At 44.2% G+C, this 14,276-nt stretch overlaps 2 long non-coding RNA genes across 2 annotated transcripts; one reads left to right on the top strand and one right to left on the bottom strand.

The window, feature by feature from the left end:
* The first annotated feature begins 308 nt into the window (after window positions 1-308).
* On the top strand, window positions 309-6,302 carry LOC129604034 (uncharacterized). The gene is made up of 2 exons (XR_008694568.1): window positions 309-1,800; window positions 2,338-6,302. It is a non-coding gene; the product is annotated as an uncharacterized LOC129604034 (long non-coding RNA).
* A 4,804-nt stretch (window positions 6,303-11,106) lies between these two features.
* LOC114854847 (uncharacterized) lies at window positions 11,107-13,670 on the bottom strand. The gene is made up of 3 exons (XR_003785831.3): window positions 13,293-13,670; window positions 12,650-12,821; window positions 11,107-11,938 (listed from the first exon to the last, which is right to left on the bottom strand). It is a non-coding gene; the product is annotated as an uncharacterized LOC114854847 (long non-coding RNA).
* Window positions 13,671-14,276: the final 606 nt, after the last annotated feature.

The following is a 14,276-nucleotide window of genomic DNA, read 5'->3' on the forward strand; positions in this document are numbered from 1 at the left end:
CACATAACGGCTGTCCAGCACCGCCGGTTGGGGGCTTTCATTCTGTGGCTTTTAATATCTGACCTTTTTACATTAAATGTAAAATATCATAATAAAGTGGCACTAAATGCAAACATTTTTTTTATTGAAATGCAATGTTGATTGTGTTGTTAGCTAATGCAGAAATATTGCATATAATATTGCAGATAATGATCTAATATGAAATTTATTTACATGCATGAAACATAAAGAACTTCTTCCACAAGAAAGTCTGCGTCAAGTCAACAGGAAGTCAAGTCAAATATCGATTTTTAGCTGAGCAGTAAAATGTCTTACCTCTGTCTGTCAGTCAGTCAGGGTTTGAGTGTTACGGTGTCAGTAAACCGCAAAGTCACGTGAGTTGTTGCCATGGTTACAGCATTTAAGCTCTGATGTACTTTATCTACACATTAGCATTATTCGGAAGGTCTGCATCATTTGAAATGTTGCAACAGCACTGAAAATGGCTGCAGTGTGAATCTTTGGGCTTCAATAAAGTCCTAGTGGCAACAGATAAGCAACTCTCTGACACACACAAATACACACACACCTAGTATATTAGTAATCACCATTATTGTTTGAAGTCTTGAATAGCTGTGTTACCTGATAACCTTCCAACTGATTAAATTAATATTTGACCTTTTATAGTATTATATGATTAGTATCTATATAAAATTGAGACTGTTTGCTTTTCCAAACGGATCATTGCTGCCTGATGGACAGGGTGGTGCCCTATAATGAATTAAATTAATTAGATAATTATTACCTATTGCACTTGTTAAATTATAGATAATAATTAATATTCATCTAATAATAGGAATTTGTAAAACAAAGTAATAAACTAAAACTAAAAATAAATAAAAAATATAGTGGTATTATGTTAATTATTATAATTAGTGATCCTTACTTTAACCAATTTGGCGCACTAGGCAAGATTTCAGGTGGCACTCTGTTGCATTGCAGTAAATTCTACTGCTAGTGTATATCCTGTTATGGGAAAAATTGTCTCTTCCTTATTTCTATGTGTCTTCCTTATTTCTATGCAGTTATTATATGATATATGACTTATGTTCTGCAATTAATATCTTTTGTTTTGTCTTACTGTATGCATTTGACATTTGACCTAGATTGTTCAATGGTTGTCTCTGCCTGATAGACTCTCAACTCTAGCTCCCAAACCCAAGGCCGGGGAGTTGTGTCTCTGTCTGTTGAGACTTGGTGCTCCTTTCTCACAGATAGTCGGACGTCAGCGATGCATGTGTGAGAATGTAAACATCTTCACACACACTGCGACAGGGAGGAGATGGTGCATGTCATTTGATTGGTTTAGAAAGACGTTCCACCGTAGTCGGACAGAGAAGCTAAAAGGCAGAAGCAACTTTAGGATCGTGGGCTCTTTGCATCACACCTTCGTGGTGTGTGCACTGATCTCCCCAACTGGTTTTTGGTTTGTTGATGTGCACGATCAACATCCATGCTTTTTATTTGCTTTCCCCATTATTTTTATTTTCTTTATTATTTCAATAAATCGCACAAAAGGACAACTCTCTCATCTGCTTCTTTATGGAAAATTTCCACTACAGAAATTGGCGTCTACGAACAGGATCCGCGGCAGGTCGTCTGGACGGTGTGACCAGAGACGATAGTCCTGAGGACTAGGGTCGCTGAGCCTCCAAACCTCTACAGACATTCAGAGCTGGGAGGACTGCTCACCCGTCTGGATCGCCTCTGACGGGATCCACGAACTCAGATTCAAACTCAAATCTTAACTTGGCTCAGTCGGTGAGAGAGATTCCTTTGATTTGGGAAAAACAAAAAGATTGGAACTTTTATTTTTAATTTAGCTGAAACATTTCAATTGGTTGAAAAAAAAGAAAAAGAAAAGAAATCTTCTATTTGGTTGAAACACTAAATTTGATTAGGAAAAGTAATTAGATCGAGAAAAAAGAAAAAAAATCCCAATAATACGTGTTCTTAATTAGGTCAAAGTCAGCTCTGGGTGGTGAGACGTCGGTTGCTAAGGGTTGGCTCGTGGAACCGAGCTTCCGTCTGTACTGAGGATACAGACATGGTTTTTTGATCTGTGCGTGGTCCACACGTGGGGGACTGAGTATAAAAGACGGCTTCTGAAAGAGGGAGCGCGTTCGCAGAGTGAAGTATTTTCAAGATACGAGGGACCCGGGTCTTAGAGGGGCCTAACGTTGAGGAAGAATTGTTTGCACTCTGCCACACCACACACACACACACCACATACCACACACACACATATCATGTCAAGAGCAAATGCTCCCATTCTTTCTGCTCTTTGTCCTAATGCAGAACTGAGCGCGATGAGGGTAAATCCGGATCTGGACTCCTTTCCCACCATCAGCAGAAGAACCGAAGGAGAAGAAGCGCCAACCAACAACCAGAACAGGGTGGAAGCTCTGACACCACAGCAGCTAGAGGACACAGACCACAGCATGGACGCCTCACCGACTCACACAACGTCTACAGCCATCACGTTCTGGGATCATCAGATGAACCAGCTACTACAAGCGTGTGTGTCTGACAGACACCTGCTAATGACAATCAGCAAAGGAAAACAAGGACAGAGCAACAGCAGTGTGAGAAGACGTGCTCTGACACAGACACTGGTTGAAACAACAGGAGAGGCTTCAGACGTGATCGGCCCAAAAGAGCTGCATGCGAGGATCCAGGAAAGGTCTGTCATCGAGGAACAACTGTCCCATTGAAAGGCCCTCACACAGGCTGCATCACAGCTTGTTTATGATTTCACACACACACACACAAACTGACCTCAACTTCCCTCTTTTGGGATGAACAGGTCTGCACTTGCGATTTCTTTTACTAACGAACAAAAAGATTTTTGATGTTTATTCTACAGTTCCACACGTCCCTCTGTGAAAACATGATGGAGACAGATGCAGGACGTGGGTCCTTTCGTGAACAGATGTCAACGGGGTGGAGACTGGTGAACCACTTCTGACCCCATGTGACATATTCACCTACTTTGCATACTTTTAGAAAACTTATTTTTATTCTGCCTGTTATGTGCAGCAAACAGTGAACTGGGTACCTCCACATTTTAATGACACACACTACATGCTTTTGTTTTTATTTTCATTTCAGAGGACGCTCTGACCCAACACTCAGCCTTACAGGAAGCCCTGCTTCCCTGTGGCTCACACACAGACATGATGAAGGTTTGATCAGAGGATGTGAACCAGTGGTCATCACACCTAAATCTGACCACAAACCATGTAAACAACAACACCCTCCTAAAGGAAGCCATAGATGGTGTTACTGCAGACACCACTAAGATACTGAAACATTGGATGCTACAGGCCACAAAGAGAGCCTGTCTAAATTACAGTTAGTTCAGACAAAGGTTATTTTCTGGGTCATTGTAATTACAGCTGATGGCAAATCCATCTCACCCAACAGAGTTAAAGCAATTTGAAACCTGCCTAAACCGTGCACGTAAAAACAGCTTATGTCTTTTCTAGGTTTTTGTTCTTATTGTAGGACCTTCGTTCGTAACTTTACTGTCTTTGAGGCCCCACTCAGGATTCTGATGCAGACATCTTCATCGTCCACCTCTTGTCTCACGTGGACGTCTGAGGCTGAACAACGTTCACTGACCTCATGCTTGCTCTTCAGTCAACTCCTACTTTGGGTCTTCCTGATCTGACCCTACGCGACCTTTCACTCAAACAGTGGATGAGAGATCAGGTTGTACGACTTCTGTTCTTTCGTCCTCATGCTGAGTCCTTGATTCTTTTGGAATAGATCACATCTTTCTACAGCCCGATGGCTTAGATGCAACACCACTTTGCTCAACATGCTGAACGTTACTATCAAGACGTCGTCTTGAAGTCTAGTGCTTTGCTAAGACACTACTCTGCTCAGGCTGCAGAGTTGATCCTATTGACTGAAGCTGGTTAACTAAAAGTCTGTTACCATCTACACAGACTCCACAGACGCTCTGTGGAAGCATAGGAAGCTTTTGAAGTCTGATTGCAAACCTATCTCACATCATGATTAGGTTCTGCTTTGCTGGACGCTGTCCTGCCACCTACAGCTAATGCTGTTTTTACATCATCAGTGACGACTTTGTTTGTGCCGACATGCAGCTGCAGACGCTGCTGCGAAGGTCGCTGCCCGACAATCCCTCCCTCTCCTGATCCTCGTTTCCTCTCCTGATCCTTGTTCCCTCTCTCCAACTCTGTGCTTTAAACATTTTCTACCTCGCAGGAACACAGACTCTGGCAGACGAATGGTTCCACCTGTAGCCATGGAGTCTGGTTTGGGCCTGATGACAAGCCGTGCCGCCCAAACACCTTTTCCCCATAATTCAGATTTCCCAACAGGTGAAAGCAGGCGACAGGACCATCACATCATTCAACCAGGAGACTGGGCGATCGTTAAGGAGTTCAGGAGGAAGCACTGGGACTCCAAACGGTGGCGAGGCCCCTTCCAGGACCTTCTGACGACCCACACGGCTGTGAAGGTCACAGAGAAAACCACCACTGACGAAAACAACTGAGAAGGACGACCCTCGCTGTGCTCACACACGCACTGAGGCGAGGCTGCGTTGACCGTTCAGCTAAAGGTGTGAGCCAAGCGCCGCCTGAAGCTGCGCCGATGAATCACACTATCAGACCATACATCTACACACACGTTCCTGAGAAAACACACACACGAGCAGCCTTGAGTTGCCGACGCTGGAAGACGTGTAGACTCTTCACATCACGGGAGTGACAGTGACTCAGACGACATTGGGAGGAAACCTGGCGGTGATAACGAATCCCAAGTGTCTCTGTGATCAGCTGATCACAACCTGAAGAACCCCAACGAACAATCAATACTTCAACACACAGGTTGGAAACAATCTAACGCTACTGTTCAACAGGACGAAGCAGATCGTTACGAGACATCAATTGTAACCATGCTTTGTTAGACTTCATTTTATGTTACTCTGATTATTGCCTTTATCACATGATGTTTCTATGTAACTTTACACACTACTTTTGAATGAGAAAATTTCACATAATTCACAACACTGAGTTTAAATATCCTAAAGTTGATTTGGTGTTTGATTTGCTCACAATCACTTTATTCACTGCTACAAAAATCTTTATCCTTCATCTACAGATGAAAGACAACACAAGCGGAAATATGCATCATCATCATTCTGGTTTAATCCCTGAATCTCGTATTCATTCTAGACGCAAATGTACAATTAAAGATCCAAAAGCATGAAATCTATCTTAAGATTACTGTATATGAAACAGAACCCCATCGGAAACCTATGGCTATCATACATTAATTGTCTTTATTACATTACAATTGAATGGCCGTAGACACGTTGTTAGCTGAGAAAAGAGGCGTTTGTGTTATGTTTGGAGAGGCATGTTGTACTTACATCCTGAATAACACTGATTCTAATGGTATTGTGGCGAAGGCGCTCCACGGCCTTCCGAATCTCAGCTAACTCTGGTATAGGTTCTTTCCCTTGGAATTGGCTAGACGAAATGTCTGGAAAATGGAAATCTGTTCTCATGTCCGCAGCAACACTCTTGTATCAAATGACACAATGCACTATGTTCAAAAACCCCAACTCTAATTCACTTAATGACTTTGACGATGATCTTAGGCTATCGGATCAAAAATATAATATGATACAAATATGATAATGAGCTTATTTTCTTCACATGCCAATACAGAAGTTATTCTTGTATAACTATCCACCAAAACAGCTCCCAACCTTTTGTCCCTAAGTTACTTGCATTTTATGTGAAGGTGTATTTTGACTCTTGATGAGTTAATACCCTTATTGTTTCATTTGCAAGGGTCTTTTATTATTACAGAATGTGATGTTGACAATTTTTATTCCTTTATGGTTTGATTAATGTGTAATCAAAAGGGGGGAGTGTTATGGGAAAAATTGTCTCTTCCTTATTTCTATGTGTCTTCCTTATTTCTATGCAGTTATTATATGATTTATGACTTATGTTCTGCAATTAATATCTTTTGTTTTGTCTTACTGTATGCATTTGACATTTGACCTAGATTGTTCAATGGTTGTCTCTGCCTGATAGACTCTCAACTCTAGCTCCCAAACCCAAGGCCGGGGAGTTGTGTCTCTGTCTGTTGAGACTTGGTGCTCCTTTCTCACAGATAGTCGGACGTCAGCGATGCATGTGTGAGAATGTAAACATCTTCACACACACTGCGACAGGGAGGAGATGGTGCATGTCATTTGATTGGTTTAGAAAGACGTTCCACCGTAGTCGGACAGAGAAGCTAAAAGGCAGAAGCAACTTTAGGATCGTGGGCTCTTTGCACCTTCGTGGTGTGTGCACTGATCTCCCCAGCTGGTTTTTGGTTTGTTGATGTGCACGATCAACATCCATGCTTTTTATTTGCTTTCCCCATTATTTTTATTTTCTTTATTATTTCAATAAATCGCACAAAAGGACAACTCTCTCATCTGCTTCTTTATGGAAAATTTCCACCACAATCCTCATAAGAAAACTAATAGCATTGTCTCAGACATACTTTAATTTAACTAAAGCAACTGCACACTCAAAATACTTAGAAAGAATTAAAGATACAAATACAAAAAATGACTGAACATATGAAATACAATATAAATAGCTTACATAAAGTATTACTACTCCCAAAATAAAAAGTGTAAGCAAGTAACATTAATTTAAAAATACAATATCAATACGACACTGCAAGATATTTAAGAAACGAGTAGACACGAAAAAATACAAGGATTTAAATAAAAAAATTATGATTTTACAAAGACCTCGAGTCATGTTTTCACCTCTTTAATCTCACATAACCTGCTACACCTTTATTCTCCTGGTTTCTCTAGCAGCAACAACATTGTCACATGACAACTGATTTGAGACCACAAGGTTTATAATTTTAATGGCAATTACACTGAGACGTTATTGCTTCATAGTAAATCACAGTAGTAAAGAAGAAGCTTCTTTCAGCAGCAGCCACTGTAACAGGAAGAGTGTGTTTCTCAAAGCAACCCACATGTTGGGGTAAGTTTCTGCCAGCTTCTAAAACAAATGCACATAGAGAGGTTGCGGTGCATCACAGAAACTGGTTTAATACATTGCGCTAAGTAAAAGAGGCAAACATGCACAGGCCTACTCTCTGTCAAGACCACACTTTACACAGAGACATGGAGAGGTACCAGGATCGCAGACTCCAAGTTCAGGAAATGATGTTCAGGTAATCTGTTGTTGAAGGTGTAGAGGTGGATTCGTCTGTCAGATGTGATACTGTAGGACATAATGCCAGCAGGATCGTTCGCATACATTGATACTCTGTTGGAGACAGGAGAACCAGATTTAGTTGTACAGCAGGAGATCAAAACACATGCTCTTTACCTCGTCCACCTGATGGCTGCTGACTCTCTGTAGACAAGACGACGGAGAATCACAGCTTCTTTCTCACAGATTAGTGTCACTCAATCTGAAAGAAAATCTAAAAGAAAATATTTTAAAGCAACATGACAAAAATTTGTTGTTTCTTTGTCCTTTTTTCCTTTAGGATGCAGACACACAGACACACACAAACATGACTACAACCCTCTCTATTTATCCGGGCTTGGGACCGGCACAGATGTCACTGGATTGCAACCTCTGCGGCTAGATTACACATTCACACACACATTCACACACACGCACGCATGCACGCACACATGCACACACACACACACACGCAAACACACACACACAAGTGGGAGTAGGGGTGGAAGGGAAAGTGGGAGTGGAGGTGGTGGGGAAGGGAGGGAACCTCCATCACTTCTACATCAGCCCCAGTCCCCCCTGATAGGGGCTGATGGGGAAGGTGGGAGTACGGGTGGAAGGAAAAGTGGGAGTGGAGGTGATGGGGAAAGTGGACTGATGGGGAAGGTGAAGGTAGGGGTGGAGGGGAAAGTGGGAGTGGAGGTGATGGGGAAGGTGGACTGATGGGGAAGGTGGAGCTAGGGGTGGAAGGGAAAGTGGGAGTGGAGGTGATGGGGAAGGTGAAGGTAGGGGTGGTAGGGAAATTGGGAATGGAGGTGCGGGGGAAGGTGGACTGATGGGGAAGGTGGAGGTAAGGGTGGAAGGGAAAGTGGTAGTGGAGGTGATGGGGATAGTGGACTTATGGGGAAGGTGAAGGTAGGGGTGGAAGGGAAAGTGGGAGTGGAGGTGATGGGGAAGGTGAAGGTAGGGGTGGTAGGGAAATTGGGAGTGGAGGTGATGGGTAAGGTGGACTGATGGGGAAGGTGAAGGTAGGGGTGGAAGGGAAAGTGGGAGTGGAGGTGATGGGGAAGGGAGGGAACCTCCATCACTTCTACATCAGCCCCAGTCCCCCCTGATAGGGGCTGATGGGGAAGGTGGGAGTACAGGTGGAAGGAAAAGTGGGAGTAGAGGTGATGGGGAAAGTGGACGGATGGGGAGGGTGAAGGTAGGGGTGGGGAGGGGAAGGGGGGGTGGAGGTGATGGGGAAGGTGAAGGTAGGGGTGGAAGGGAAAGTGGGAGTGGAGGTGATGGGGAAGGTGAAGGTAGGGGTGGTAGGGAAATTGGGAGTGGAGGTGATGGGTAAGGTGGACTGATGGGGAAGGTGGAGGTAGGGGTGGAAGGGAAAGTAGGAGTGGAGGTGATGGGGAAGGGAATGAACCTCCATCACTTCTACATCAGCTCCAGTCCCCCCTGATAGGGGCTGATGGGGAAGGTGGGAGTACAGGTGGAAGGGAAAGTGGGAGTGGAGGTGATGGGGAAAGTGGACTGATGGGGAAGGTAAAGGTAGGGGTGGAGGGGAAAGTGGGAGTCGAGGTGATGGGGAAGGGAGGAATCTCCTTCACTCCTACATCAGCCCAGTCCCCCCGATAGGGGCTGATGGGGAAGGTGGGAGTAGGGGTGGAGGGGAAAGTTGGAGTGGAGGTGATGGGGAAGGTGGAGGTAGGGGTGGTACGGAAAGTGGGAGTGTGGAGGTGATGGGAAAGGGACAACACTCTATCACCTCTAAATCAGCCCCAGTCCCCCTGGCAGGGACTGATTGGACAGGTGGGAGTAGGGGTGGAAGGGAAAGTGAGAGTGAAGGTGATGGGCAAAGTGAACTGATGGGGAAGGTGGAGGTAGGGGTGGAAGAGAAAGTGGGAGTAGAGGTGATGGGGAAAGTGGACTGATGGGAAAGGTGATGGTAGGGGTGGAGGGGAAAGCGGGAGCGGAGGTGATGGGGAAGGTGGAGGTAGGGGTGGAAGGGAAAGTGGGAGTGGAGGTGATGGGGAAGGGACAACTCTCTATCACCTCTAAATCAGCCCCAGTCCCCCCTGATAGGGGCTGATTGGGAAGGTGGCAGTAGGGGTGGGAGGGAAAGTGGGAGTGGAGGTGATGGGGAAAGTGGACTGATGGGCAAGGTGAAGGTAGGGGTGGAGGGGAAAGTGGGAGTGGAGGTGATGGAGAAGGTGAAGGTAGGGGTGGTAGGCAAATTGGGAGTGAAGGTGATGGGGAAGGTGGACTGATGGGGAAGGTGGGAGTACGGGTGGAAGGGAAAGTGGGAGTGGAGGTGATGGGGAAAGTGGACTGATAGGGAAGGTGAAGGTAGGGGTGGAGGGACAGTGGGAGTCGAGGTGATGGGGAAGGTGGAGGTAGGGGTAGAAGGGAAAGTGGGTGTTGAGGTGATAGGGAACGGAGGAATCTCCTTTACTCCTACATCAGCCCCAGTCCCCCCCGATAGGGGCTGATGGGGAAGGTGGGAGTAGGGGTGGAGGGGAACATGGGAATGGAGGTGATGGGGAAGGTTAACTGATAGGGAAGGTGGAGGTAGGGGTGGAAGGGAAAGTGGGAGTAGAGGTGATGGGGAAAGGGACAACACTCTATCACCTCTAAATCAGCCCCAGTCCCCCCTGGCAGGGACTGATTGGGAAGGTGGGAGTAGGGGTAGAAGGGAAAGTGGGAGTAGAGGTGATGTGGAAGGGAGGAACCTCCTTCACTTCTACATCAGCCCAAGTCCCCCCTGATAGGGGCTGATGGGGAAGGTGGGAGTATGGGTGGAAGGAAAAGTGGGAGTGGAGGTAATGGGGAAGGTGGACTGATGGGAAAGGTGATGGTAGGGGTGGAGGGGAAAGCAGGAGTGGAGGTGATGGGGAAGGGAGGAACCTCCTTCACTTCTACATCAGCCCAAGTCCCCCCTGATAGGGGCTGATGGGGAAGGTGGGAGTACGGGTGGAAGGAAAAGTGGGAGTGGAGGTAATGGGGAAGGTGGACTGATGGGAAAGGTGATGGTAGGGGTGGAGGGGAAAGCGGGAGCGGAGGTGATGGGGGAGGTGGAGGTAGGGGTGGAGGGGAAAGCAGGAGTGGAGGTGATGGGGAAGGGACAACTCTCCATCACCTCTAAATCAGCCCCAGTCCCCCCTGGCAGGGACTGATTGGGAAGGTGGGAGTAGGGGTGGAAGGAAAAGTGGGAGTGAAGGTGATGGGCAAGGTGAACTGATGGGGAAGGTGGAGGTAGGGATTGGAGGGAAAGTGGGAGTGGAGGTGATGGGGAAGGGAAGAATTGGCACATATGAGGATCCGGCTAGTGGGGGGGGAGTGGCGGTTGTGGGTGGAGGTGATGGTGGAACCTGCGATTCTTGCGAGAGAGGGTGTGACTGGGAGGGGTGGGGAGGCTATAAACAAGAGGTTTTGGAGACGGGAGGAGTAGAGCCAAGGGATAAGGGAGAAGTAGAGGGGAGGGAGAAGGTGGGATTGGGGGTGGGTTTTGAAGTGATGGAGGGGAAGAAGGATTGTTTCCTTGACACCTTTTCTACTTGGGTCATTATTGCCTTTTTTCATTTCCTCCTTCTTTTTCTTAATGTTAGGGACGGTATGAATGATGGGTTTGGAGAAGGGAGGAGTAGGGAGGATGGGGTAGGAAGAAGTAGGGGGGGTGGGGAAGCTGGCAATGGATGTGGGTTTTGGAATGATGGTGGGTAAAAGGATTGTTTCCTTGACATTTTCCATTTGCTTGATCATTGTCTTCTTCCTGATTTCCTCTTCCTTGATGTTAGGAAGGGTATGAATAAGGGGTTTGGAGAAGGGAGGGAGTTGGGAGGATGGGGTAGAAAGAAGTAGGGGGGGTGGGGAAGCTGGCAATGGATGTGGGTTTTGGAATGATGGTGGGTAAAAAGGATTGTTTCCTTGACATCCTTTCCATTTGCTTAATCATTGTCTTCTCCTTGATTTCCTCTTCCTCCTCTTCCTTGATGTTAGGAAGGGTATGAATAAGGGGTTTGGAGAAGGGAGGAGAAGGGAGGATGTGGTAGGAAGAAGTAGGGGGGGTTCGGAAGGTGGAAGTGTTGCTGGGTTTAGGGATGAGGGTGTGTAGGTTTAGTTTCTTTGACATCCTCTCCATGTGTTTAACTGTCAGTGTTTTCTGTCTTTCCATTCTATCTTTTTCTTCCTTTTTCCTTTGTTCCCTTCCCTCTTCTTCTTCTTTCTTCTTTCTCTCTCTCATTTTCCTGTTGTTTTTTAATGATGAGGAGGGTTCGAAAGACGGCGGGGGAGAAGGGGGGAGTAGGGGTGGTGGTGGAAATCAATAAGGTTTTAGTATTGAGGATTGGTACGATTGGTTGTTCGTGTGTCATCCCCTGCTTTTCTTCCTCTTTTCTTTCTTATTTCTTTCATCTTCCTTTTCGCTCTTCTTTCTTTGCTTTTCTCTTCTCTTTTCTTGTTCTTCTTCTTTTACTTTCTCAAGTCTTTCTTTTTCTTCTTGCTTTCGTCTGTTCTTCTTTTCCTTTTCTTCTTTCATCTCCCTGTTCTTCATCTCTTTTGCCTCTTCTTTCTTTTCCTTCTTTCTATCTTTCTTCTCCATGTTGCTTTGCCTTCTTAAAGGTTTACTCAACACTTTTACCTCTGTCCTTCTGAAAAACAGAAGAAAAATAAAATTATTTTATTGCATTAAATTGCTAAAGACACAAACATGAAAATAAGATCCATGTATATGAAACACCCTCTTCCCCAATAAGCTAGGGAAAAAAATATTAAAATTAGGACCAATATCTATCCTCTTAATATATTGTATAGATTTCAAAATACAGTAGAAGATAACAGCTGTTCTATTTCTGGAACCAGCATTGAGGATATCAATCATTTAATTTTTGTGATACAGTTCAGAGGCTTGACCTACACAAAGGGTAAAAAAAACTAATCCCTATCCCTGAGGACATGCTTCTTTTTCTTAACAACACGGAAGGAAAAAAACAACAACAACACGGAAGATGAACTATGTATTAATAATGATTAAACAGAGTGCAAAAATGTTTCCCAAAATTAGTTTTAGTTAATTCAATATGTGTGTACATTGTCAAATTGTTAATTAACCCATATCCAGAAATATAGTTTCTTAATTAATTTATTTTATATTCAGTATTTTTAATTAATTTCTCTCTCTTCTTCCCTCTAAAGGTTATAATTAGGACTCTGACCAGTTGAAACAGATTCAATTCATAGGTAGGAAAGAGCAGGCTTCACTTCCTGGCCCATTGATCTGACTGGAGACCCCACTTACTGCATATCTACGTGTTCAGCGCACTCAGCTACAGTGTGTTTCTCCGTTTTCATACGGTACTTACGGGGTTAACACTACGAGCCTGAACGTGGGGGGCTCTCGGGAAGTTGAACCTGATTGGCTTCTCGTGGCTGATGCAATCCGACACTTCGGCCTTTTCCGCCTTCCCTGGTCCCAACCGAAGCGTAAGGGAGACGGCATCCATCTTGAATTCGCTGGATTACTTTGGTTTTTTCCTGTGACGAGTTATGGCTCATAAAAGATGAGGTGGAGCGAAGTTGGAGCTTTTGGTGACTGCGCTGTGATTGTTAATGCTGGAAATGCTTTATATGGGAGTCTAAGCCTTACAATGACGTGTAGCATGCGTGGCTAACGTATTGGGGCTGAACTGTACACATAACGGCTGTCCAGCACCGCCGGTTGGGGGCTTTCATTCTGTGGCTTTTAATATCTGACCTTTTTACATTAAATGTAAAATATCATATAAAGTGGCACTAAATGCAAACATTTTTTTTATTGAAATGCAATGTTGATTGTGTTGTTAGCTAATGCAGAAATATTGCATATAATATTGCAGATAATGATCTAATATGAAATTTATTTACATGCATGAAACATAAAGAACTTCTTCCACAAGAAAGTCTGCGTCAAGTCAACAGGAAGTCAAGTCAAATATCGATTTTTAGCTGAGCAGTAAAATGTCTTACCTCTGTCTGTCAGTCAGTCAGGGTTTGAGTGTTACGGTGTCAGTAAACCGCAAAGTCACGTGAGTTGTTGCCATGGTTACAGCATTTAAGCTCTGATGTACTTTATCTACACATTAGCATTATTCGGAAGGTCTGCATCATTTGAAATGTTGCAACAGCACTGAAAATGGCTGCAGTGTGAATCTTTGGGCTTCAATAAAGTCCTAGTGGCAACAGATAAGCAACTCTCTGACACACACAAATACACACACACCTAGTATATTAGTAATCACCATTATTGTTTGAAGTCTTGAATAGCTGTGTTACCTGATAACCTTCCAACTGATTAAATTAATATTTGACCTTTTATAGTATTATATGATTAGTATCTATATAAAATTGAGACTGTTTGCTTTTCCAAACGGATCATTGCTGCCTGATGGACAGGGTGGTGCCCTATAATGAATTAAATTAATTAGATAATTATTACCTATTGCACTTGTTAAATTATAGATAATAATTAATATTCATCTAATAATAGGAATTTGTAAACAAGTAATAAACTAAAAAACAAAATAAAAAATAGTGTTATTATGTTAATTATTATAATTAGTGATCCTTACTTTAAACCAATTTGGCGCACTAGGCAAGATTTCAGGTGGCACTCTGTTGCATTGCAGTAAATTCTACTGCTAGTGTATATCCTGTATGGGAAAAATTGTCTCTTCCTTATTTCTATGTGTCTTCCTTATTTCTATGCAGTTATTATATGATATATGACTTATGTTCTGCAATTAATATCTTTTGTTTTGTCTTACTGTATGCATTTGACATTTGACCTAGATTGTTCAATGGTTGTCTCTGCCTGATAGACTCTCAACTCTAGCTCCCAAACCCAAGGCCGGGGAGTTGTGTCTCTGTCTGTTGAGACTTGGTGCTCCTTTCTCACGATAGTCGGACGTCAGCGATGCATGTGTGAGAATGTAAACATCTTCACACACCTGC

This window comes from Betta splendens, chromosome 4, assembly GCF_900634795.4.
Source record: "Betta splendens chromosome 4, fBetSpl5.4, whole genome shotgun sequence".
Taxonomy (NCBI): domain Eukaryota; kingdom Metazoa; phylum Chordata; class Actinopteri; order Anabantiformes; family Osphronemidae; genus Betta; species Betta splendens.